At 41.0% G+C, this 26,391-nt stretch overlaps 2 long non-coding RNA genes across 9 annotated transcripts in view; one reads left to right on the top strand and one right to left on the bottom strand.

The window, feature by feature from the left end:
* LOC307225577 overlaps nucleotides 1-26,391 on the bottom strand; it is a 251,855-nt gene that overhangs the window by 12,749 nt on the left and 212,715 nt on the right. The gene's annotated exons all lie outside the window — the stretch shown is intronic.
* Nucleotides 1-26,391, top strand: part of LOC307225574 — a 196,414-nt gene that overhangs the window by 141,826 nt on the left and 28,197 nt on the right. For 3 of the 7 annotated variants that reach the window (XR_013843077.1, XR_013843079.1, XR_013843080.1), the window contains exons 5-6: nucleotides 8,338-8,396; nucleotides 9,257-10,306. This is a non-coding gene — a long non-coding RNA (uncharacterized lncRNA). Of the gene's footprint in view, nucleotides 1-8,138; nucleotides 8,240-8,337; nucleotides 8,397-9,256; nucleotides 10,307-17,512; nucleotides 17,589-26,391 lie in introns of those variants that run through there. The other 4 variants (XR_013843074.1, XR_013843075.1, XR_013843078.1 and 1 more) reach the window with 3 other exon arrangements.

The following is a 26,391-nucleotide window of genomic DNA, read 5'->3' as shown; positions in this document are numbered from 1 at the left end:
TACTCTCTCCCAATTTTTGCATCATAGCAGCACTAGAAAGGCCTTTCCCCCACTATCTAAAATTAGGCTGCTGAGATTATGAAAGCTGTAAGATGGGGGTCCAGGAGAGGATTGTTGTGTGACAGACAGGACTGTGAGTTTGGTTCCGGTACTGAAAACCAATTTCTGGTTTGAGCATGTGCACAGGGGCATCCTGTTCCTTAATTCTGTGTTAAAGAATTCCCTGCCCCTTGAGCCACTATTTTGCACCTGGCTTTGACTGGGTTTCTATTAAAAGTGAGAAGCATAGTTTCTGCAAGCCTGAAGTCAACCATCTATCTAGTTTCTCTAAATCGCCGCTCCAGCAAAATTCAGTAACAACCTACTCCAACTGGCAGTGACAGTCTTGAGGCTCCTCCAGTTGTTTGACAGCAGAACAGACTTCCTCTGAAGTTCCTTGGAGGTTTTTAAGTAGAGGTTGGATGGCCATTTGTCATGAATGCTTTAGATGAGATTCCTGCATTGCAGGAGGTGAGATAAGATGGCCCTTGGGTACCTTCCAACTCTGATTCAAGAATACTGCTGGCCGCTTGGACACTTTAGCTAACTTTTTTAAAACAACAACAACAACCCCCCACTTGTGTAACATTCTTCTGTTAAGATCTTTACACAGGGCAGACTCCTGGTCCAACCCTTCCTCTGATCTTCACTAGCAATATACTGTTTACACACCAAGGATGAATAACTTAATATTCAGGTCTCTGCTATCCACCTTGACTGCAGCTCTCTAGCCTTTGCCTCACACCTCCTTCATCAACTGATTTTCCCAATGCCTTTTCCCAACTGGTAGTTATTTTTCTTGACAGCTAAGTGCCCATTCTTCACTAACCAGAACCTCCAGTTTATCAGTCTGCCGTTTCCCAGAGCAATCAAAATGAATTTACCTGATCCAAGACCTGTCTAAAGACTCATTAAAAGCAATAGTCTCTCTCTCCCTTTTCAGAACCTGTCACCAACAAGCTACTGCTAAACAGTCCTGCACAACACCTCAATTTTGACAGTTTCATATTGACACCCAGTGCTTTTGTTCTAAAAAAAAAATGTTTAGGGGTACTCTCTTTTTCCTACCCATATTGAAATACTGCCCCTCAGTGAGGCCAAACTTAGATTCACAAAATGTTTAGGGGTATGCATATCCCTGCGTCCTCCCAGAAAAAAAGCACCGCTGACACCAGTCCCACATTGGGCAAAAATATTCCTGATTTGCAGGGGGTTGGACTAGATGGCCCTTTCCAACTCTACAATTATGTGAAGAGCAACAGAGGTCACATAATTTCCACCCTCCAAAGCACAAAACATAAATAGACAGGCATAGGACCCATCTGCACTATATGTTTAAATCAGTATTATACCACTTTAAACAGTTGTGGCTTCCCCCAAAGAATCCTGCAAACTGTAATTTGTTAAAGGTGCTGAGAATTGTTAGGCGACCCCTATTCCTCTCACAAAGCTATTATTTTCAGCGTGGTTTAATTGTCAGTGGCCTGACCTCTGCTTGATTTTCTTTTCCTCTCCAGTATTTTACTTTGTTCATCGTTATATATTTTTCTGATATTTTGACTAATTTCTATCATGGATTTTATGCATTTCTTTTTTTCTGTATGATTCCAACCACCTAGAAACCTTCATTTAAAGTGGAACAAAGACATAAACAAAAATAACCTGAGATCTATAAACAAGGGTTTTTTGGATGGTACAAAATTTGACCTAAGTACTGCTGATTCCTGGAAAATCAGAAGGCTGTAAATAAAGCGATCTGCTTTGAAAGAGCTTATCAAGCTGTTAGAGGAATAAAATAATGAACCATACAGAGAAACATTTATTTCCACAGCAAGCAAAATATCATAGATAGCCAGTGGCAATTTCTGGAGCTGAGGATGAAATCCCAAATATGTGTAGGAAAGTCCTAAGAACTGGTTTGTGTGTCACAAAGTTGTTTTTTTCAAGAGGCCTTCAGGTCAATGTAGTCAAAAGAACAGATTCAGTGAGGGGGAAAGGTCACCAGGGCATCCATAAGGCATACAAAATAGGAATAATTATAATAATCTTATTATTGAAACCAGACCATGTAAAATATAAATGGTGTATTGACTCAGAAAAGCTGGTGTACTTACATCAACATACTAAGTACTGCACACTTGGTCTTAATAAAATTTTCACCTATTTCACTACAGGAGATTATAATAATCATCAGTGTAGTTTTTTAATCATGTGCTCAGTTTTTATGGTCCAGTTTACAAAAAAATAAAACAAGAAAAAATTACAACCATACTAACATCTCCCCTAGATATTACCATTGAAATAAATGAATAGCATAATTAAGCTGGAAAACATGGCTTTTTAAAGCAAAATTTCTGTAGAAAAACAACCTGACCCACCTACCTATTTGATCTGCTGACAATCTCTGACAGTCAGATGCATCTCAGTTAGCCAAATCATATTTTACTCTCCTGGGATTGCTTTTGGCAAGCTTTTTCCACGTGGGAGGAAATGTGTTAGGGGAAAAACACATCAGTGAAACTTCAAAGCAGCAGCTTAAGGTGATCTTTTCATTTTCTTGAATGACGAACTGGCTCTACAGTGCGGCTGAAGAGCATGCTGTGCTCTTCATGCCTAAGGTGCCTTTTAGCCTGTGAACAAGGTAAATTAATGGAAATCACACTGGAAGCAAGTAAAACGTTCTGGCAGAAATGCTTGTATACTTCGTCTCAAGCATCTTTTGTACTCCTCTTCAAGTTTGGTTCCCTCCAGTTGGTTTGGTCAAATAAGAACCAATGTCTAGATGCATAATGACTGTGTGGAGGTTGGGGCACTACCTCGCACCTCAGTGTGAACAGGGATTCTGCAGCTCTGGCAGTTCTTAAAGCTGATCACACACACAACTTTTCTACCTTTCCTCTAGGAATAAAGCTACAAAAAAGAAAAGAAAAGAAAAAGCAAATGCTTCATGACCACTATTGGGGTTCTCCCATTAATAGCCTGGGTGACATGCAGGTAGTTTCAAACATTATCAAGCCAGAAACTGGCAGCCTGTATAGGTCAGAATAAAGACTTAATACTGCTTCAGAACAATATGTTGTTTTAACAACTCTCAGTTCGTCTCTGTTTAGTACATCTGGAATTTGGGGAGTAGGGGAGGGGAAAATCACGTGAGAGTTACTAGCTTGCCTGACATCTTTCTGGCTTGATTATGAATATAGAAACAGGTCTTATAATGAATCAAAATGGTCTATTCAGCTTGGTATTGTCTACAGCAGCTGTCAGTGGTTTGCCATGGCTTCAGAAAGAGGAGCCTTCCCCAATCCCGGTTGACAATACCTTCCTCATGGGAAGCAGAATTTTCCATGAAGGTGGAAACTTGATTTGACAATTGGCCAACTGAAATAATGTGGCTCCTAAATAATAAATACTTCCAATATTTTACACCTAGAATTTATTTAGCAACTGGAGACACTGCACCATTTTGCTTACCCTCATTTATTAAATAATACTTCAAATAGGGAAGAAAACATCTATTGTACTCACACTATAAAGTCTTTTGCCAAGCTGCCAGTTTCAGAACCCTATTCAACCACGAAATTCACTAATAGCTTTGGGGGAGTTACTGCCCATTAATCAAGCCTACTTCACTGGGTTGTAGGAGAATGAAATGAGAATATATTGTAACCAACCATAGATTTTAGGGGGGAAAGAAAGTCAAAAGTTAGTAAGTTCTAGTAATGCTTACCTACTGAATGTGAAATTTTATTAAAAAATAGACTTGTAGATGCTGCAAGTCTCAACACTGAACATTCAGCGTATAGCTGTGCAAGGTATTTTCCATTTTCCTTTCTCCGAAAACTGCACTGCACTGACAATACAGTGTTGCAGCATCTACGAGTTCTGTGTTTCCATTCCACCTCCCTCCTCTTTTCTGCCATTGCCTCATGATCGCAAGTATTTGTGACCTACAGCTGTAAGGGCTTGAAGCCCAAAGCACCCAAAAAATCTCTACATATGGCATCACTCTCTTGGCCGATTGACTGAGCTGCATATAATCTAATGTGACTGATATGCTCAGATGTGATGTGACACATCTCTGTGCAGGCTGTGGTGCTGTAAACCATTTTATAAGTCAGTTTAATTAGAACGATGAGCTGCTTAGTAGGCTGACTACCCCATCACTGGGACACTATAATGCGGCAGCAATCCTATGCTACTATCAGCAGCAAAGCTAAATCACAAGGATAGCTCTAAAAGCAAAAACTGATACACCACCAGCTTCTGCAAAATCCTTGGCAGCTCCTTTCACCAACTACTGTGATGCGTGCCAATCATGACTCTTCAACAGCCATGCTTGGAAAGCATCAGAGCCGCCACCTAGAAACTTTGGGTAATTAAGCAGCATATAAGTAGCTCAAACAAATAAATACATGGGTGGCAACTGCTGGAGCATTAGGCAGATGTCACAAAGCCTAGTCCTTCAACACTGCAAACTCAGACACACTGCTAGGAAGGGTACCTTGGAGAAGAAAAGTTGTCCCAAGCAGTTTTGGTTTTTATTTAGAAGCGCTAAACATTTCTCTTTATAAATAAGTTCCTCAAAACTCATTCAGAACCATGTACTATGGGGTGCTATCCTCTTTGTTGCTGTTGTTCCTATACTGAAAAGGCCCTAGGTGGTGCTGTAGCCCAGTGGGAAAGTTTAGGCTTAGAATTCAAGAGAGATTGGGTAATATCCTTGGCTATAACCTTTCCAGGGAAAGGGCTGGAGCGCAGCTCTCCAGGATTTCAGGAAATACTGAGACTGAGACTAGGGCTTTTTGCACACAAAGCAGGTGCTGTACTGTTAAGCTCTTCCCTGTGGACTGGAAGAAGCAGGACTCCAGACCACCGAGCGAGGGAGAGCTAGGATATGCAGGAATTATAGGCCTTGGAATGGTTTTACAAGTGCCTTCCATGCAGAAACAAAGGAAAAGTCCATGGCTTGATGAATAAGGGAGGAAGAGGTTGCATGTGACTGACTTTTCTACACTGGGTAGAATATTTTATTGCATTTCCCCTTTAGGTCTCCAGGAAGCCCATCAATAGGTGTATACTGAAGCTTTGATCGGCCTGGAACTGTGTGGATAAAGGTTGTTTATATCATCTGGAGCAGGCATCCCAAACCTTTGGCTCTCCAGACGTTTTGGACTACAATTCCCATCATCCCTGACCACTGGTTCTGTTAGCTAGGGATCATGGGAGTTGTAGGCCAAAACATCTGGAGGGCCACAGGTTGGGGATGCCTGATCTGGAGGGTCTACAGTATCCGAAGAGAGGGTGGGAGACTTCTCTGAACCAACAGGATTGTTTGTACACTTGCAGCCAAATTCACCCTTTGTGACTGGTTCCTGTGCCAGATCACCTTTTCATGCAGAAAGAGAGAGAAAGAGAAGACTTTTTGAGTCAAGGTTAAGGGGAAGCACTCAAAATGGCAGGGGAATGAAATCTCATGGCCCCAGTGCCCTGAAGTCCTTATTTCTAAACCTGAAAATATGGGTGCTTTCCCTAAGGGAGGGGGAATATGGCTCCACTGATTGCTATAGAGAGTCCTCTGCATGCAGATGTTGCACCCGGATGAGGAAGGATGATAGTCTATGTTTTCACCATCTGTCAACATGATTAGAAATAGTTTCTTGCTACCAATCCTTTGGGGCAGAATTTTAATCTGATTGCATATACAGACACAGGAGAGAATAAAGGCAAGATATACCAGACCATAGATTTAAACCTCTAAGCAAATGATCCTGAATGGACTTCTCCTTGCTCTCCTTCCCGTGCACATGAATCTGTTTTCTCTCTGGTGTTTTAATCTTGCAAATTCATTCCCCCCCCCCTCCAATTGGTTTGCTCAGCAGTGATGATTATGCAGGGGAGAAATGGCAAAGGGGGTCAGGCAGCAAATGAATGAGGAGTGAAATCTCAAAAGATGCTAAATGAATATTTATGCAGCACGATCTTCACTCTCACATCACAGCACATAATGGGATCAGCAGAATTCCTGCTGGGTGAGCTGACTCTGTGAAAACCTAGTTTAATCTGTACATTAGGCAGACATCCCACAAGCCAAGAGAGCCTTCAACACCATGTGAAATATTTATTAAAGATTCTAATTTCAAAATGTGTCTGTATTCCGATAGGTAATAGGAAAGGGGAAGAATCTTGCATAATAATTCAAAGCTAAAGAAACTGAAGAAAAATGAATAGCTGGAATGATTTTCTGGCTTTGTGAGCGTTTATTAATCTCAAGTATTTCTTTAAGCAAAATAACTTTTATTAGCCGTTAAAACATGTTGGCCTATGCCTTTAAGCTGGGGTAGCATTCACAGGAGCAGGTTCAGACATGGAACATGGTGCAGCTGCTGTGTGTGTTTGTGAGTGAGTGAGTGAGTGAGTGAGTGCATGAGATGGGAAGTAAGGAAGGAGGAAAAATCATATTGTAAACTCCTGATGCCTTAGGTGATGTGTCCAACAAAGATAAGAACTTACATCTAATGTTTATTTTATTAAATTTATATCCTGCCTCCCTAGAGGAAAGAGCCCAAGGCGACATCTTTGTTGATAGCACCACTTTCTAGTTGTCGCTGAACAACACAGGCAAGTTTCAAGCTCTGCATATACATGTATATTTGGATCAGATTTTCCTATGGTTTATTCAGATGTGAAGTTCAAAGACTGGCCCTCCTCTTGATTAAATCCTTTATGAGATTATTCACAATTCAAAGGCAATAGCATAATAATGTAACTGAATTTTACCTGTGCTTATGCTTATTTAATGGGTTTGTTTTTAAAAGATATATTATTGTTCCTTGCATATTGTTCTTGTGATATAAGGATGGGATATAAATATTGTTGGAAAAACAAGCACCCACCCAGTTCATCCATAAGGGATAGTTGCAGGTCGCCTTGTTGTGGAGTTAGAGTATTTGTTTTCAGAGGAGGAAGAATAGATATACTACTGTTTCCCTTTGTCTGTCCAAAGACTGAATGACAATGGATACTTAGTTTCATCTCAGCAATGAGTCCCAAGTTTAAACTCAAGTCTTAATCATTTGGTAAAACTCCGAAGAGGATTCTCCATATGTTACCTTGTTTCATTTTTTGCTGGATGTCCTTTTCTTTGCAAGTGGATTGTTATTTTCATAGCATGGCATGGTTAGGGGAGAAAGGTGTATCACTGGTCATTAGTGATGTCACAAACACTATCCATTAGGTGCCATGAAAATCACAGACAATCCTGATAATGGCATTCTTACCTATGTTACTATTTATAGTTACTATTGCATCCAGTATCAGGGAAAGTTGCTCATGAGTGGGACCATGTCACTGTGCTCATGTCCTGCTTGTGAAGAAGAAGAAGAGTTTGGATTTGATATCCCGCTTTATCACTACCCGAAGGAATCTCAAAGCGGCTAACAATCTCCTTTTCCCTTCCTCCCCCACAACACACACTGTGTGAGGTGAGTGAGGCTGAGAGACTTCAGAGAAGTGTGACTAGCCCAAAGGTCACCCAGCAGCTGCATGTGGAGGAGCGGTGACGCGAACCCGGTTCACCAGATTATGAGTCCACTGCTCTTAACCACTACACCACACTGGCTCAGAGCTTCACAGAGGCATCTGGTTGGTCACTGTGAGAAGGAGATGCTGGACTAGGTTCCTTCTTGCATTCTTATATACCGTATTTTTCGCTCCATAGGGCGCACTAGACCATAGGGCGCACCTAGTTTTTAGGGGGGGAAATAAAGAAAAAAAAATTCAGAGCACTCCGAAGGCTTGCGGATAGCTGCCTGAAGCCTGGAGAGCGAGAGGGATTGGTGCGCCTCTTGCTCTCCAGGCTTCAGCGAAAGCCTGCATTCACTCCATAGGACACACACACATTTCCCCTTCATTTTTGGAGGGGAAAAAGTGCGTCCTATAGAACGAAAAATATGGTACCTGTGAAAAGAATCAGATGTTGTTATCCTGATAACAGTAAAGTAAAAGCAGATTTGAATGAATGTTTTCAATACATTGTTGGTTAGGGAGAACCGAGATTTGCTCTCTAATACAGTTGCCCTAATAAATATAATTCTCCATAGGGACTACACCCTACTAGTAGTCCAGATGCATACTATATGATGTCATTGTATGCAAAGATGAAGGTGGTCATCATTTCAAATTGATGCCCTTGAGTAGAGAGGTGAGTCAGTAATGGGAATGGCCAGTAGCTAAGGGTGCAAGCCTATTTGTGAGGTGGTGGCAGTGACCATACACTGACCTCGTGTTTATTTCCCACAGCTCTAAAAAGGGGATTAGACAAATAGACAAATGAGGCTACCAATGGCTACTAGATACAGGTAATTCTTCCAACTGTTTTTTTTTAAATATATGCAATGTTTTTATATGTGTTTTTATTGTATTATGAAATTGCAGTGAGGAGCCTGCTCTTCTCATTTATGCTACCTGCGCATTTTAGGAACCTGGTTTTCCAGAATTCTTAGACACGTGGGGAGCTTGCACAAATAGTTCCCTACTGCAGAGAGTCACCCTCTAACTTGCGGAGGGCAATGGAGGGAACACGAAACAGGATGCTTGTCCCCATATGATATTGTGTGGTGATAGGAACACCTTCTAAAGCCTCCTGACTAGGGCAGACAGCTGTACAGCAAGCTACATCTGCCCAGATTCCCCCTACTACAAAAGTGCTAAGAGACGCAGAAGTCCTGCACACTTTTGCATTGGGCCCTCTGACTGGTGTGTTTAACTAGTAGCACTGGAATCCTTTTGTCGACATTTCTTTATAATTATACAAACTCACTTCCTCTGTCCTGACCCTTCTTGTGGGCACACCTGTGAACCCATGCTGTGTACATGCTCCCATCTACTCTGCACCCAATGTGCTCCCACCACTAGTCTGGGAGATGGTGTATGTACATAGAGCATTAGCCACAATCCAGATTGATCCTGTATCTATCCTGCTGCTCCTAATGAAATGGTGTGTTTTGATGCGTTTTCCCCAAACCAGTTTCAATTTGCATTGGGACAAAAGACCTAGATGCTATCATTTCCCTAATTCTGTCATTTGATAAGCAATAACAATAGGCTTTTAGATAACCGGTGTTTATCCCATCATTTATATTTGCCACAATATTATAAATACACAGAACTTAAAATATAAAATTTTATGACTAAAAAAAAATGTACATGTTTTATGCAGCCCTGATACCAGAAAAGAAATGCTTCTGTTTTACTTCAAATGCTTCAGTTGCATTTTTGTAAGTGTGGAATTGGGAAGTTGTTGTTTTCTTTTGTTTGTTTGTTTTCCAGCATGTTTTTTTAAAACTATCTCATTGGCTAGCACTGAACGGTTTGAGCTGTATAAATTAAGGAGACGTGTGCATGTGTGTGTGTGTGTGTTGCCAACTCACTATTCCAAATCCTAAAGTGTGGGAGTGTGGATAATAGTGACAATCGAAATGCAAAACCATAAAACCATACCTTTGCAGATTGTCATAAATATTAATGCTGATGTTTAGTGATCTTGCTAATTTTATTCTTTTCTGTGCCTGCACTTCCCTTTGAAAAAAGCAACAGCCAGAAACATCTTTCTGACAATTTTCCTCCGCTAAAAGCTAGCAACAAAGGTCTCTAATACTTCAGATTATACTCAAGGGCTAAGATGCTTTTACTAAACACAAGGAACTGTTTGCTTTTATTCTGCTGACGTTCATTTTCCTATCTTTCATTGTGAAACCGGCTGAGCCTGTGGGCATGTGTGGATGGAAGATGCTAAAAATAGAAAGTGTAGCCTAACAACTGGCTTCTGATTGGCTAGCGACAAAATCTGCCTGGCCTATGGGAGCCGCTGAGAACGAAAGCAATTCAGCCTGTGTTTGTGTGAAGCGCTTTATCCACGTCAAAGAGCTCCCGGCTGTAGAAATTATTTTGGTTGCAGTTTAGCAAGGTAATAATCAGCTCAGCCGCCCGAGAAGGTTGAGGACAAAACAAAGGCGTATTAGCATCTACAAAGCACAAATGTTTGGCAATACAGAGCTGCGAATCCTTCGAAGTTCCAGGAAGGAGAGGCAAAAAAAAAAAAAAAAAAAACCCCAATGGATTTTACAAAATGCATGCACAAACAAAAGACTCAAGAGAATTTGTTGCTTCCACCCCCCTTTTTTGACCCCTCATAGTTTTTTCAAAATCACTGAATATTTCTTTGCAGCTTTCTAAACTCATTTATCCAAGGTTTTTTTTAAAACACACACACACACACACACACACACACACACACGAGAGCAGCTTGGTGCCATGCTGTGACTTGTGTTCTGTAACCAACAAAATTGCCATTAGTAACTATGGCAATATGAAAATCCTGCAGGACATTCAGTTTGCTTTTCAGATGGGATAAGCATCAACTACACAGCTGAAATGGTTCCACTAGAGGCCACTGTTGGCCCAAAAAACCTCTAATGCTGTTACTCCTGAAGCTCAAGTGAAGAAACTCTACAGTTGCTATTATTCCAATAGCTTGTGCATGTTCTTAGATACACACTATCTCAAAAAACAAAACTCAACGCTAAGGTGTATCACTGCTTAGGTTCAAAAATTCCCACAGAATTCTTGCCAGCAGATTTATCAGATGTGGAACCAAGGGCAAGGAAGACAACTATGAGCTGGAATTTCCCCTCTTATATATGCAAACGAAGATCCTATCAACAAGGGAGAGCCACAATCTTAGCCAACCACCCCAGCCATCAGACCAGTCACACTGCCGGATAATCTAAAGCTGAACTGCTTTCTGCAGGTTGCAGTGGGATAGTCAAAACAACAAAGGTCTGGGATGCAGTAGTGGCAAAATATTACAGAGAGGGGACAATTAGCTGAAGAATTGAGAGGCACAAGCCTTTGGAACATATGATGACTGGAAGCTGCCCTACACCACCTCAGACCATTGATCCATCTAGCTCAGTTTACACTGGCTGGCAGCAGCTCCTCCAGGGTTTCAGGTGGGAGTCTCTCTTAGCTCCACCTGGAGGTGCTGGGGATCAAAAGCCTGGAGTGGTCACATGACATGCATTCCATGAGCTTCTTGTTGTTGCAGTTCCTCTTCACAATTCTTTCTAGGTTTTGGCACAGAAGCTGCTTTGCTCTCCCTGTCAGGGGAAGAGACAAGAGAAATGTGTCCCTGTTAATTCTCATTGACCACTCAGCAGCTTTCGACACCATCAACCATTTTATCCTTCTGGAGCGGCTGTCCAAGTTAGGGGTGGGTGGCAGAATGCACAGAAAGGTATACATTTCCTACAAAAGAGATATAGAACTTTTGATTCCTGAGTAAGCTAAAGCTATCCAATATTAGAAGCACAGAGGAAGGCAGTACAGCAGTATTTTTTAAACGCGTGTTTTTATGGGCATTTTCTTTCTTACACATTGTTTTGCTCCTCCTCTGTCCTTTTTGGGCTCCAGGGAGGGTCTCCTTGCAAGCCACAAGGACTCTCCAGTTCTTTCCCACCATTTCCTGGTATAATTCTATTCATTTAATTATTTCCCAACACCACATATATATGCAGACATCATTTGCATTTTGGACATAGTGGTAGAGCCCAGGAATCTTTAAAGGATATAGCCACACTGCGACCAAACACTGGGACCCATCTACTGTATTAATTTGTGAGCATTCATTTATGGTAATAGTAAAAATGCTTAATACTAAATGGATGTGGATTATAAACATTTAACAGCTAAACATAAAAGGTGTCTCATTAAGCTATAATCTGCTTTTTAATAAACAGCAAACCAAAGCACAATAAATGTGTTTTGTCACTGTGCACGCAATAGCACGATGCTAAAGTAAGAAAAAGGGACGCGGGTGGCGCTGTGGGTAAATCCTCAGTGCCTAGGACTTGCTGATCGTAAGGTCGGCGGTTCGAATCCCCGTGGCGGGGTGAGCTCCCGTCGTTCAGTCCCAGCTCCTGCCCACCTAGCAGTTCGAAAGCACCCCTAAGTGCAAGTAGATAAATAGGTACCGCTTTATAGCGGGAAGGTAAACGGCGTTTCCGTGTGCGGCGCTGGTGCTGGCTCGCCAGCTGCAGCTTCGTCACGCTGGCCACGTGATCCAGAAGTGTCTTCAGACGGCGACGGCTCCCGGCCTCTTGAGCGACATGAGCGTGCAACCCTAGAGTCGGACACGACAGGCCCGTACGGGCAGGGGTACCTTTACCTTTACCTAAAGTAAGAAAATAAGGCCGAATACCCTTCTAGCCCAGCATGCTGTTCTCAAAGTGGCTGTCCAAATGCCTGCAGCTGCAATCAGAACCTGAATGTAAGTCTCCCCACCTCTGATATTCAGCAGCTGTGATCTAGAAGCATACTCCTTCCTGCAGTGGAGGTAGAGCATATGCATCATGGCTAGTAGTCAGTGATAGACTTAACCTCCAGGCATTTGTCTAATCCTCTTTTGCAGCCATCCATTGCTACATTTAATAGGAGCGAATTCTATAGTTTAACTGTGCACTACGCGAAGAAGTACTTAACTTTTGTCCACCCTGAATCTTCCAACATTCAGCTTTGTTTGAGTTATTAAAGATTCAAATGGTATAGTATGTAAATACCTATGATGGGATCAGACATACTGGATTAACCTTTCTACCTTTGTTCAGCTGAAAACACTAAGCGGTTAATACATCATGGATGTGCACAATTAAATTGGGTCTTTGATAGTGAATAACTGAGCTCATGTGCAAAATGAGAAGACTGACATTTAGACATAACGTTGGATGGAGAAATCATTCCGTCTCAGTTGAGTAAAATATTTAAGTAGAAGCTTATACTTTGCTCAACTGAGGTCTCGTAGTCCGTTATGGAACACTTATTATTTCCTTGTGACATATAACTGAAGAGCTTACAGTGGATGAAGCCCAATGAATTTTATTACTGCATTCTGTATATCTGTAAGAGATTCTGGGAATGAGGCTTTACTCAGTAATATTTACTGGGTGACCTCAGAGTTGGAGAGCAATCTGAAGCCCTAGCTGGGAGCAGTGGGGGAGAATGGAGTGCCAGATTACTGCTGCATCCAGAATGCTGCGACTTCAGCTGACAAGGTGGGGAGCTGGCTATTTCAAACTACTTCTTTTTTCTCTGCTAGGCTGGGTCCAGGCTTCTGTGATGGACTGTTCCAAACTGGGCCCTTCTCTAGGAAATGGGTTCAGCTTTGGATCCAACAGATCCACCACCAACCTGATATGATCACTTTGGCAACAACAACAAAAAAACCACCTTGAAATCTCCATCATAATTGATCATAAACTAAACATGGATCTGCTGCAAGCACTTTTAGCACTTGAGAGGGATCTCTACCCCAAGATTCCACCTCGGGCCTTGGTTTCTTTTCTGATAGCCACTGCCAGAATGGAAACAGCAGTCAGGTGGAAAACAGGGGCGGGTCTTACTTTGCAATCTTGGTTCATCCATATATGGGGAATAGCATTCAAACACTTCACTCAGCAAAGCAAGGTAATAGATGGGCAGAGCAAGAAATACAAATTTCTAAGTACATAAAGGTAAAGGGACCCCTGACCATTAGGTCCAGTCATGACCGACTCTGGGGTTGCAGTGCTCATCTCGCTTTATTGGCCGAGGGAGCCGGCGTACAGCTTCCGGGTCATGTGGCCAGCATGACTAAGCCGCTTCTGGTGAACCAGAGCAGCGCACAGAAACGCCGTTTACCTTCCCGCAGGAGCAGTACCTATTTATCTACTTGCACTTTGATGTGCTTTCAAACTGCTAGGTTGGCAGGAGCAGGGACCGAGCAATGGGAGCTCACCGCGTCATGGGGATTCGAACCGCCGACCTTCTGATCAGCAAGTCCTAGGCTCTGTGGTTTAACTCACAGCGCCACCCGCGTCCCTTCTAAGTACATAGTATTTGTTTATTGAGTATATAAACAAATCAACCTCATTGCTTGCAGTGGTTCTCAACCTGTGGGTCCCCAGATGTTGTTGGACTACAACTCCCATCATCCCTGAGCTCTGGCCTTGCTAGCTATGGGTGATGGGAGTTCTAGTCCAACAACATCTGGGGACCCACAGGTTGAGAAAGGCTGGCTTACAGCCTCCCATGACACATGTTTTGCTATGGAAAGTCTTAATTCAGCAATGAATTACCATTGTGTGTCCCTTAATTATGACAAATATGATTGACAAACTATACTCCAAGTTTTGTTTAGTTTGTGTTTATGGTTCTTCTGTAAAAGAAAGTGTAATACATTTTTAATTCAAAAAATGGAGTTGGGAGGATGTTATTGCACCAGCTGAATTCAGCTTGTCTTGCAAAACAAAACCACACTCCAGACTTACTCATATGAGCATCCACTAGCCATAACAGGGGTTAGATCAACAAGTCTGATGCTAAAATACACATCTATTTAAATCCCCTGGTGATTCAGAACAATCAGCACATTTGAAAACCAGACCAGCTAACTATGAACTCAGTAATATGATTCCAAGCTCTACAAATAATAATAATAATAATAATAATAATAATAATAATAATAATACAATTCTGCCACAAAGGAAAAGACTGAAAAATGTACAAATTTAAAAGTGTAATGTATTTGTGTGATGAGACTTCATGGTGCTCTTTGTAAGATTTATTAATACCTCCTGCGTGATCTTTTTTTATAAAAACATTGTTCACTGTTTTTTTGCTTTCTGCATCCACATAAGCCCTTGCTGTAAGTTTTAGATTGTCCACCCATTGCATCAGTGGTTGTCCACTTGGTCTATTAAAATTGTAGCATCTCCATACTAACACTGCTTTAACCCATCAGCCTAAGTCATCTCTTGTCACATGTCATACATATGTCCATTTTAACTTTGTGAAGCTAAAGCAGAGTCTGTGATATATATATATGCTTGAAAAATGTATTCCATGTAAATGGAATTCTAACAACTCCTTAATAGAACACCTTAATGCAGCAATAAGATTATTTTCATTGCCCACTACAGAGATACAGCCAAACCCTACTGGCTGGAGTTCTTGGGCAGGAAAAGGAATGAACTTGCTACCAGATCTGATCCAGGTGCATAGAATTAATAAAACGGATAACTATTTTAATTCTAATATATTGCATTTCAATACACCAACCATTTAATACATACTCAAGTATATTAAAGATAGACAAAGTCCACATTTACTTTACATGCAAACGTAGTACTAATGTAAAGATACTAGTTTAAATAAGCAGAGTTAAAGACTTCATTCTCCGAAAAGTTTGTGGTAGTCTGAAACCTCCCTACCTGACTGATTGAAGAGCCAAACTTAAGCATGCCAGATATGGGGAAAGTTAGAGATAACAGTGTTGTGTGCATTGTACTAAGAATCTATTCAGAGAATCAGAGAATTGTGGAGTTTGAAGGGACCCTGAGGCTCATCTAGTCCAACCATTAACATGATTGGATATATTTTCAGAAATCAAATAATTGATGCCAATTCTATTTTTTCTTTCCACCTTCATAAATCATACACTGAACAATATTATTTGTATTTTTAACCATGCAGCTTTTTAAAGTTTTGGTCTCCATTAAACTGTCATCTTTGTCAGAACTCCACGAGCATGTCACAAATAATTAAAAGCCTCTCCAAAAGACAATTTGAGATTCATTATCGATCAAGATTCTGCCTCCTCAAAAGAAGGCTATCATTTTCATGGCAGTCAGAAGACATGTCCCTTTGAGGAGGACGACTCTTGGCCTTACTCCAGCTATTGATATTTCTAAGTGATTAAATCTGACCTCAGTGTTGCCTCCCACACCAAGAGCTCCTATTATATGTTCCATCTTTAGGTAATGGGCTTTGGCAACTGCCTGTCTTTAATCCACATAGCTTCCTGCTTTTGGCTGAAGTAATGCACAGCCTATAAACATCCAATAGTGAGATCAATTTGTTAAATAAAGTTTTTGGAAGTCTCTGACTCCTCTAGAGAACCTGTCACAGGACAGATCACACACCTTTGCGATGGACACAGAGCCACTGCAGACGTTCTAGAGAAACCACAAGAAAGGAAGGATATGTCGTTTGCACTTAAACCTCCTAATTTCTTAGTGGGTGGCCACGTCTTACGGTGGGAGGTGCACCTCTACCAAAATGAAGGAAAAGACTTTGCCTCTTCCAGTTTCACATAACACCCAAAATGCATGAGGAGACAAAGACAAGCTTGTTTGCCTCAAATAAAGCAATAAAGTAATTAAGATTTTTTTAAAAAATGCCTTTCATGACATCAACTATTTAAAACATCAAAGCATGAATGTGCAGATTCAGATCAGAAAATGATTAAAGAGAAGGGGTTTAAGAAACCTAAATCAAATTTAAACCTAAAACCATTTCAACAAAACCAAATAAATTCAGATGCAATTACAGATATTCCACTGCCTCCTCTAATAGCATTCTCAGCAGTAATCAGCATCTGAAATAGCCTTCAAAATAGAAGTTGGTAATTTCCCTAAAACTGTGGAAAGAATATATCTATAAGCTTCCCTGTAAGTAAGCCTCCCTGGACATGAAATTTCCATAACTGGAGCACCACTACTAAGAAGGCTTGAGATCTTACCATCTCTTGCTATGCCTCTGATGCTTCCTTTCTGCCCACTTATCTGCAACATGGAAAGTAATTAATTCTCTGAGCAGTGTTCAGTGTGTCCTTACTTATCCATAGAGTGGTTAGAAATCAGTGCTCCAGGGACTAAGTGAGACATTTCCTAATCCAACATGAAGCCATTCATAGCTGTGTTGAAGAGCAAACAACACACCTCAGACACAAATTCCTTTTCCTCTTATTGTTGAATCATGAGTATATTATAGAGACGCCATCTTAATTTCTTTGCTCCCATATTTCAGATATTACTACTAGGTAAGATTTGCTTTGAGTGTCCTGATATTCTGGCTGCTGAATGTTCCCCAATACTGCATTCTACACTATTTATGCACATATATATTTATCTTTGCCTGATTATTAATCTGTTTTCTGTTTTCCTTCCAAGGTTTGGTAACATGGTTGCCTCTTATTAGCACATGACTTCAGACTCAAATTCTTCCTCATGTCCTTAGACCAGTACTTATCATACAACCCCTACCTGTGTGAATTTCACAGTTGAATTCTCAAGTGTCAACTGACTCCTAAACCACCCATTCTACTCTTCTTTTTAAAAAATCCCATATATAATAAAAAACAGAACTTGGAGATCATGAACCATGGCATGAACATATTGTAGATCAAATGTATACAAGCAGAATAGGAAGGTGTCATGGAGACTCACTTAATTTGTCTAAATATCATTCTTCCCTTTCAAAGAAACATCATGCACTGTGGAAGTCAAAGTTCAAGGTATAATTTCTTACTTGGCAATATACTATTCTACAATTTACAAGACTTCCTGAGCATTTATTTCTACATTACAACTCATTTTTTCAGCCATGCATTTTATGAGAAAACCAATAGCATTTAAGAAATATAAAAGGGGACAGAAAATGTCAGAAATTCTTACGGGGATGCCACAGTATTTTTATTGCACTTGCCTCACTTTCAAAGTGGCCAAGCGTTGTTTGTGAGTGTCCTACCCATTCTACAAATCAGCTCTCTGGCACTTTGCATCCCCCCGGGTGCTTGTGTTTTCTAAATACGCCATGGCATCCTTAACTGGGATTTCCTGTAAACACAGGAAGGTGAGGAAGCTGCATACAGAGTACCTGGCAGCTGTTTTACAATTGAATCTTCATGTTTTGCTTTGATCTTTAAAGAAATAAGTGATTACACCAATCTCAAGGAATTCATTAGCCAGCTTCTGGTGCTTCAAATGAAACTCTGAAGATGACACTGGGCATTTCCAGACTGAATCCCAACCCTAAAAGTGTGACAATCACATACCAACAATTTCAGGTAGCACAATTATAACTGACTGGGAGGTTTTGCACAACAAACCAGCTTCTTCCAAAGATTGAACTTTTTGCAATAAGCAGGGTGATGGGAAGATGCCCTGGAAAGTGTGGGATAACACATGCTTTGATGCACCATTGTGTTACTTTCCATAAACAAATAAGAACACATACTCATGAAGTAGCCATTGCTGTCTAATTTCCCTGCAAACAAATCAGGATGAATGCTCAATAAATAGGTCACATGGAAGCACCAACTTTGAGGTAGCTTTGGTTTTGTGAGAGCTGGGCCATAAAGAAGGCTGATCGCCGAAGAATTGATGCTTTTGAATTATGGTGCTGGAGAAGACTCTTGAGAGTCCCATGGACTGCAAGAAGATCAAACCTCTCCATTCTTAAGGAAATCAGCCCTGAGTGCTCACTGGAAGGACAGATCCTGAAGCTGAGGCTCCAATACTTTGGCCATCTCATGAGAAGAGAAGACTCCCTGGAAATGACCCTGATGTTGGGAAAGATGGAGGGCACAAGGCGAAGGGGACGACAGAGGACAAGACGGTTGGACAGTGTTCTCGAAGCTACCAGCATGAGTTTGACCAAACTGCGGGAGGCAGTGGAAGACAGGAGTGCCTGGCGTGCTCCATGGGGTCACGAAGAGTCGGAAACGACTGAACTGTTTGTTTGTTTGTTGTATATCAGGAAATGCAAGCAACTAGGGAAAATGTTTATTGGAAAGAAGCACTCGCATACTAGCCAGGGCCACCTAGCAACAAGAAAGTAAGCTCAACCAAATGTGCACCAGAATCCTGAAGGAATTCAAAAGCTCCTTGAGAATGAAGGAGCAAATAAATAAATAAATAAAATAGAGGCCTCTTTCACAGGGGAAGAGATCTTTTACAAAATTGAGGAACAGGTTTTGGCACAGCACTAATATAAACTAAGGGCATGTAAAACCCAGAGGCAACCTGATAATTAAATTAATTGCTCAGTTGTTATGTAGCCAACACACAAGATATTAAAAAGTTGAGTGTCTGATTCAACTTCATATGCACATGCCCATACAATGTATTGTCTTAAAGTGTGTGCATCGTTTGGAGCTCTTTAGCCAAGTGTTATTTTATAATGTGGTTAAGATACTTGCAGGGTTTTTCTCAAAGACTACTCCAAATCTTATCATTAAGCCACTATAAAACATCAAAAAACAAAACAAAAACCTCAAGCTAAATTACTCTGTATACAATGCTTATTATGTCTCACTTCAAAGCAGATCTCACATGAAGATCATATATATATCAGGAAAGGAGAGGGCAGGGATAGGGTGGTTTATACTGAAAGGAGGAAAAGGCATTTACAGAACAGAACGTAGGTGTTGGGGGGACAGTAAGCTGTTATATTCTTGCCTGTTTAACTCTATATCTAAAGTTGTCTAATATAGAGTATTCACTTGAAGCTGTAGAGAATGAAATCTTGTTCCTTCAATTTTGCAGTTAATGCATCTCCTCCTTTCACCATTGCATAGGACAGCATTGCTCAGCCTGGTGTTCTCCAGATGTTGTGGACCACAACTTCCATCAGCACCAGCCAGCATAGCCAGTGGATAGGAATGATGGGAGCTGTAGCCCAAAATTAGGAGAAGTTGGCGTATGAGATCCATAGTGTACAGCATCTTAGTGTGAAATGGGCTGAAGTATAGTGTGTATACTGAGAGCCAGTGTGGTGTAGTGGTTAAGAGCGGTAGACTCGTAATCTGGTGAACCGGGTTCGCTTCCCCGCTCCTCCACATGCAGCTGCTGGGTGACCTTGGGCCAGTCACACTTCTTTGAAGTCTCTCAGCCCCACTCACCTCACAGAGTGTTTGTTGTAGGGGAGGAAGGGAAAGGAGAATGTTAGCCGCTTTGAGACTCCTTAAAGGGAGTGAAAGGCGGGATATCAAATCCAAACTCTTCTTCTTCTTCTTCTCATCACTACTGGGGAAACCATAGCTTTAACCCAGTAGTGATGTATGGAAGTGAGAGCTGGACCATAAAGAAGGCTGATCGCCGAAGAATTGATGCTTTTGAATTATGGTGCTGGAGAAGACTCTTGAGAGTCCCATGGACTGCAAGAAGATCAAACCTATCCATTCTTAAGGAAATCAGCCCTGAGTGCTCACTGGAAGGACAGATCCTGAAGCTGAGGCTCCAATACTTTGGCCACCTCATGAGACGAGAAGACTCCCTGGAAAAGACCCTGATGTTGGGAAAGATGGAGGGCACAAGGAGAAGGGGACGACAGAAGACGAGATGGTTGGACAGTGTTCTCAAAGCTACCAACTGAGTTTGACCAAACTGCGGGAGGCAGTGGAAGACAGGAGTGCCTGGCGTGCTCTGGTCCATGGGGTCACGAAGAGTCGGACATGACTAAACGACTAAACAACAACAAAGTTTGTGTCAGTGATGAAATATTGCCTGCTCTTAGCACAACATAGGTGACATTTAAGCAGTGATTGTCTTAGCCAACATACAGCTTTATGGCAACCATTTTCTAATCTTAATTACAGAGTCCCTGAATGTAGCATAATTTGTGCCAAAACTAGTTGACACATGTAATTTGAAAGAAGTCTGGCATATTGCTCTCAAACTTACTTTGTGCAGTGATTATTTTTTAAAGGCAACCTATTAAGTGACACATTTCCCCTGTTTTGAAAAACAGAAATGGACTTTTAATGCCTATCTAGCCAGTCAAACGAATGTGTGTTTTCTGTATAACAACCAAATAAGAATCATTATCAGCAAACATTGTTTGAGGTAAGCTCAAAAACCAAGGCAATGTGATATTTGAGTTAGCTTCGCATGCAAAAAACAACAACCCCAGGTTGAGTTCCTGGCATTTCTCAGTACAGAGAGTTTCTGAAACCCAGGACAATTGCTGCCAGTCAAGGAAGCAGTAAAATGAGCCAAAACTGCAAGTAAGTAAGTTGCTATGGACCTTTGCTTGTGAACATACTTGTGAATAGACATTGCAAAAGAATCGGCCCATAATAAAGGGAATTGCTAGATTAATTCTTTGTAAGTCACCAGAAGGCCACAGGTTTCTTATCCCTGCTATACAATACAATCAACAAGAAAGAAAGAAAGAAAGAAAGAAAGAAAGAAAGAAAGAAAGAAAGAAAAAAAAGCCAACTCAGGACACATTGTGTTAAGCCAGGACACTCTTCATGTGCCCTTTTCATATCCCCTACATCTGTGCATCATGCCTGGTTAATCACCATATTGTGCTTATTTCTTAGGCAGTTCTTATACATGCAGGCCCTACTGACATTTTTCAGTTATTACTAGGAGTTATTTTGGAGCCTGCTGTGAGCTGTGATGCAGTGGCTGCTGCTGCTGCTGCTTTGGTGAAGACATAGTTACGAGGTGGATTTCAGCCTAAAGGTATACATATGTTCCTGCTGCAAATAACTGTTTGAGGAAGAGAGTTTTGCTACTGATACTTAGTCACATTGCCATTAGCAATAACTTTTTGCTGCCTTCCAAAGAGTTTCTGTCACTGCAGGCTGAGAGGATAAATGTCCACTCTTCAAGTTTCCGTGTCTAGAGCACATCACTTGTTGTTGGTCTTTTCAGATTTCCCTGATGGGCAGAGGCTGCCTTTTTGGCTTCAGCAGACAAATAGGGTCCACATTTATTGTTGGACTACAGCTCTACAGTAACCATCCCTGCCTGTTGGCCATGCAGGCTGGGGCTGATGGGAGTTCGAGTCCAACAACATTTGGAAGTCCACACATCCAAGATATAGAGAAAAGAAGCATATCAAAGGCAGTTCTCTAATCAGCTTAACTGCAATACAATACAATCACTAAAAGAAATAATTGCATGAACTCTTCCAGGCTGAAAATGCTTAGAAAGCTTTATTTGCACGTGGTCCAAAGTCTTAATTTGTTTTACCATTGTGCAAATATTTATGGAAGCAGAAACTCAGTTTCTTGTTTTTAAAAGCCTTCTGCAAATGACAATGTGCAGAAAGTTTTATAGTTTTTATTTGGTTCATGCTCACAGCAACCAGGCAAGATGGAACACAGGAATCCCAGGCTTATAAATGAAAAACTGGGGAAACATTCAGTAACTTATCCAACTGCAACATTAAGCAATACAATACAATTGATGAAATTTAAACAACTGAAACAGAAGCAATGTGATAAAGCATACTATAATATTAAGTCATCATAAAACTGACAGAATCGGACTGCATTAAAATGTAAAAATCTGTAGATTGGATCAGCAATTTGTCCAAGGCCAACTCATTTGGAACCCCTTTCAAAGGCTGTACAAAAATAGTAAAGTATTATGTGTCCTTCATGTTTTTGGGATACTAAGATTCCAAAGAGTAACAATGGTTGAAATTACTATAGTCTCATCTGACCTTCCCATTCCACAGTACAAAATTCATTAACAATATATTCTGGAAGGCAGTAGATCAGGTGGCTTTCAAATGAGTTGGAGAAATCCACTTGATCATCATGAAAGCTCATGGATGGTTCCATGTAGAGTGGCAGTATACCTTTCAGTAGTAGATCCTAGGAACAAATGATGGGATGGCTCTCACTTGCATTTCCCCTCTGTGAAGTTCCAAAGCCATGGATACAAAATGCTGGATCGATGGACTTTGATCTAGGTGGGCAAACTTTTGTTCTACTGAGGGCTGCATTTCATTGGGAGTAATTTATCAGGGGCTACAGTAAGCAGGGCAGAATCCTGTGGAGGGCAGGACCAGAGTCAAAAGTGTATAGCACCGCCCTTTTCCTTTTCTTTATCTTGCTGCCACACTCATTCTCTCCGCCCCCCCTTCCTCCTCATTCTCTCTACCCCTCATCCCTATCCAACAAGATGCCACTGGAGGGACCAACTGCAAGTCTGAACTGGACTTCTGAAAGCTACAGGTTGCCTCCACCTGGTATAAATGGAGTCTTTCTAAAAGCATTATGATCTGCTGGCTGAATATCAGGGAAGAGTCATAACAGGTTTACAATTTAGAAGAAAATATGTGCTTGAAAACCAACCCATTCATTTCTGCTAACGGATCAGGGATCATATGCTTTCTTTTTTGACTCAGTGACCCCAGTTTTATGGCCTTTTTCATATGCATGCTGAATTCAAAATACCGCCAGTACTTTTAAAAAAACAACAACACACCTCTTAACAGGCTTTTCAGTCATGTGAGGACAAAAGTCATATTCACAGTAACCTTAGTGCTCATTAGTGGAAGAAAGGGGAAAGCATGCATAATGTCAGCTAGCACCACGGCTGCAAGAAAATTAGAAGAAAGGCAACATTGTGTCTGAAGCTTATTAAACTGCAAACTTTTTCCTCAGCAATCAAGGCAGTGCATAGATGCAAATGAGACACTTACATAATGCTATTATACTTGAAGTGTGACTAAAAAGCTGGACTGATTAAGTTACTATGCAAGGTTTGGAGCTCTTTTGCTTTCTCCCTTAAAGCAAAACATATTATGCATATTAACTGTTTAAAATGGACCATTCTGAAATTGCTCAGAACCAAATATTTTTACATTGAAGTTGCTCCCATTTTAAGTTTTGTTTATTTTTTCCTAAGCAGTAGCAGAGAGCTGAATGAACATCCTCTCTAAGCATCTTTTCAATTTCACAGGCTGGATTTCAGTCTAATCTCAGCAAGGCACAAGTGTGCCCAAATGGATTTATCAGGCTGCACTGTGCATTACGTTACTCAGATTTCAACAGCCTATTGACAGTAAGACAATTTCTATTTTCAGATGAGTACTCTGCATCAACATGCATCATGTGTAACTAAGGTCATGCTCCCCCACACAATTGCAAATTAAATGTATGAACCTCACAGTTTACAATAGCCCTGTTAACTGTCGTGATAACCGGGGATGGACGTATGTGTCAAATCTTAGCTTCTCATTTTCTAACCTTAAAATAAGTTTGCCACATCTTCGTATCACCTTGCGAATATTATAGGTTACTGACTCATCCTTCACAACAAGGTCCCAAAACCGGTTACAAGGATAATGTGCAATTTTACCTAATATGCACTTTTTGCAAGCAGTTTCCCCAAAGTGTAAAGCATTTTCACAAATTTGTCTTTTCTTCTTCCAAATTTCCCCTTGATATAAACCCCCTTTTTTGGTAAACTGCATCACAAAATTCAGAAAAGCTTGAATTTCAAAGGATAGATTGATTCAGTTATTTTGGGGAAAGCATGAATTAAGCAGGTTCACACTGAAATGCTCACCAAATTGAACAAAGTGATAATAACACTACTTTTAATAATGTCAACTCTGGTCTATGGAGAGATGGGTTTAAGATTCCACTCAATGATGAAAATTCAGAATCAGAATTTTGCCTATGTGAAAACTCAGCTTCCTTTTCTAAGCTGGGGGCTATGAGTGGGAGGTATTTGAACCCCAGTCTCCCAGGTCCAGCCCTCTAACCACACTGGCTCTCAAATTGAAACCATTCGCAAGTAGGCAATATCTTATAAGAGTTAACTTTTTTTAAAAATGTCTTCAATTTTTTAAGCCGAGCTTTAAATTGTGTTTTTAAAAATTATTTTCTTATAGTTTTATTGATTTATACTGCATTTTAATTTTACAGTCTCCCCACCCCACCCCTTTTTGCAAGTCACCTAGAGAACTTCTGTCATAGAATGGCTATAAAATATGGCTGTTGTTGTGTTGCTGGCATTGTTGTTGCTATGAATATAATCTCTGGCTATATTGATGCATTTGTTACTGAGAGGCACCCAGCAGGCATACGGCTGTGATGCTACTAAAATGAATATTTCTGATAAGATGGGTTAATTGTCAGAATAATTTGTGCAAGAGTAGCTGATTAATCCTTCCCCCGTGCCTCGCTGCAGATACTTTCATTTTCCTCATACCTTTAGCATTGCTCTATGAATGGCCCCCATTTTTTACACAATGTTCTGTTCTGATTACCATCTCCATCCCACAAATGAAAGTCTATAACAAGAGGAATTGGTATTACAGTGCTGCTATAATTCATTCCCTTGACAGAGACAGAAACGAGAATTGACAATGACACAAAGTAAATCCATTCCTATTCCAATGCCTCAGATTGCAACAGAAACCAGAAGATAGCATAATTTTAACCCATTCATATTGTGACAGAGATGAGAAATGGTTCAAAGCAAAGCCATCTTCTTTGACTTTAGAAATGCTCGTACCAGAAATAAAGATCAACACTAAGCTGGTATTTTTACAAGGCCTCGCAACTACACATGTATCCCAGTGGCAGCTGGTGGGCTGGAGCTGCAGAGCTGGTCTCCCGACAGCAATGTTGCTGTGCTTCTCTAGACTGCACTGCGCGGTGATAGGGCAACAAATGAGTCTTTGGCTGAACCAGGTCTCTCATGTCTTTGATTAGATCAGTGGTGGATTTAGGGGAGCACAACCAGTTTGGTCACAATGGGTGTGAATCCTAGGGGATGATGCATCTATTATATAGAATAATAATCAACTCTGATTCTATGTCCACTCTAGTCTAGGTGGTCAAATATGCATTACAAAAAAAAAGCAACCAGGAAATGCATCATCAAAAAAAGAGGACACAGATTTGCGTTAACATTTGCATGTGCTAGTTTATGCAAATTAGAAATATAGTACATCTCACCATAGTGAAGGAGACTATGGGGAGGTGACGTATCTGCCTGCTCAACCAAGTGTTGATGAGCAACTTTAAATCCCCTGCTCTCCCATTTTATGGATCTTTATCTTCAAACTGGCCTTGAACCACACTCCCCTTCAAGTAGAAGACTGGCAGACAGCCTAAGAGATACATATACTTCCACCTTTCCACTGTTCAGTCTTCAGTTACTGGTTTTGCATGCAATGGATCAAGCGAAGGAAAAGTTATTGCACACTGGTTGTTTGCATTTCCGGGGGGGGGGGGGGCGTGTTTTGACCATCGGCAATGATCTTCAAAAACAATGTGCACTTTATCTCTACGAAACCAAGAGACCACACCGCAGTCAACAGGCTGCCAAAGCATCAAGAGCAGATCTATACTGGGCATTTGACAAAAAATCATTCCCCTAGCTGTGTTACCACTGGCCATCTCTTTGAAGAGGTTTAAAGACTCTCTCAAGGTAAATCTATATTAAAAAAAGGAGTATAAACACCAACAACTGGGAAACACCGGCCTGCAAGCACTCCAATTGGAGAAGAGCCTTTACCAAAGGTGTCATGGGCTTTGAGGACGCTTGAACTCAGGATGCAAGGGAAAAACATGCTAAGAGGAAGGCACGCTTGGCAAACCCTCACCATGATCAACTCCCATCCAGAAACCTATGTCCCCACTGTGGAAGGATGCGTGGATCAAGAATTGGCCTTATGGACTCACTGTTAAAACCATGTTCATGGAAAACAATCTTACTT

Source organism: Podarcis cretensis, assembly GCF_951804945.1.
Source record: "Podarcis cretensis genome assembly, chromosome: 10".
NCBI classification, from domain to species: Eukaryota; Metazoa; Chordata; class Lepidosauria; order Squamata; family Lacertidae; genus Podarcis; species Podarcis cretensis.
This window is presented reverse-complemented; position numbering and strand designations above follow the sequence as displayed.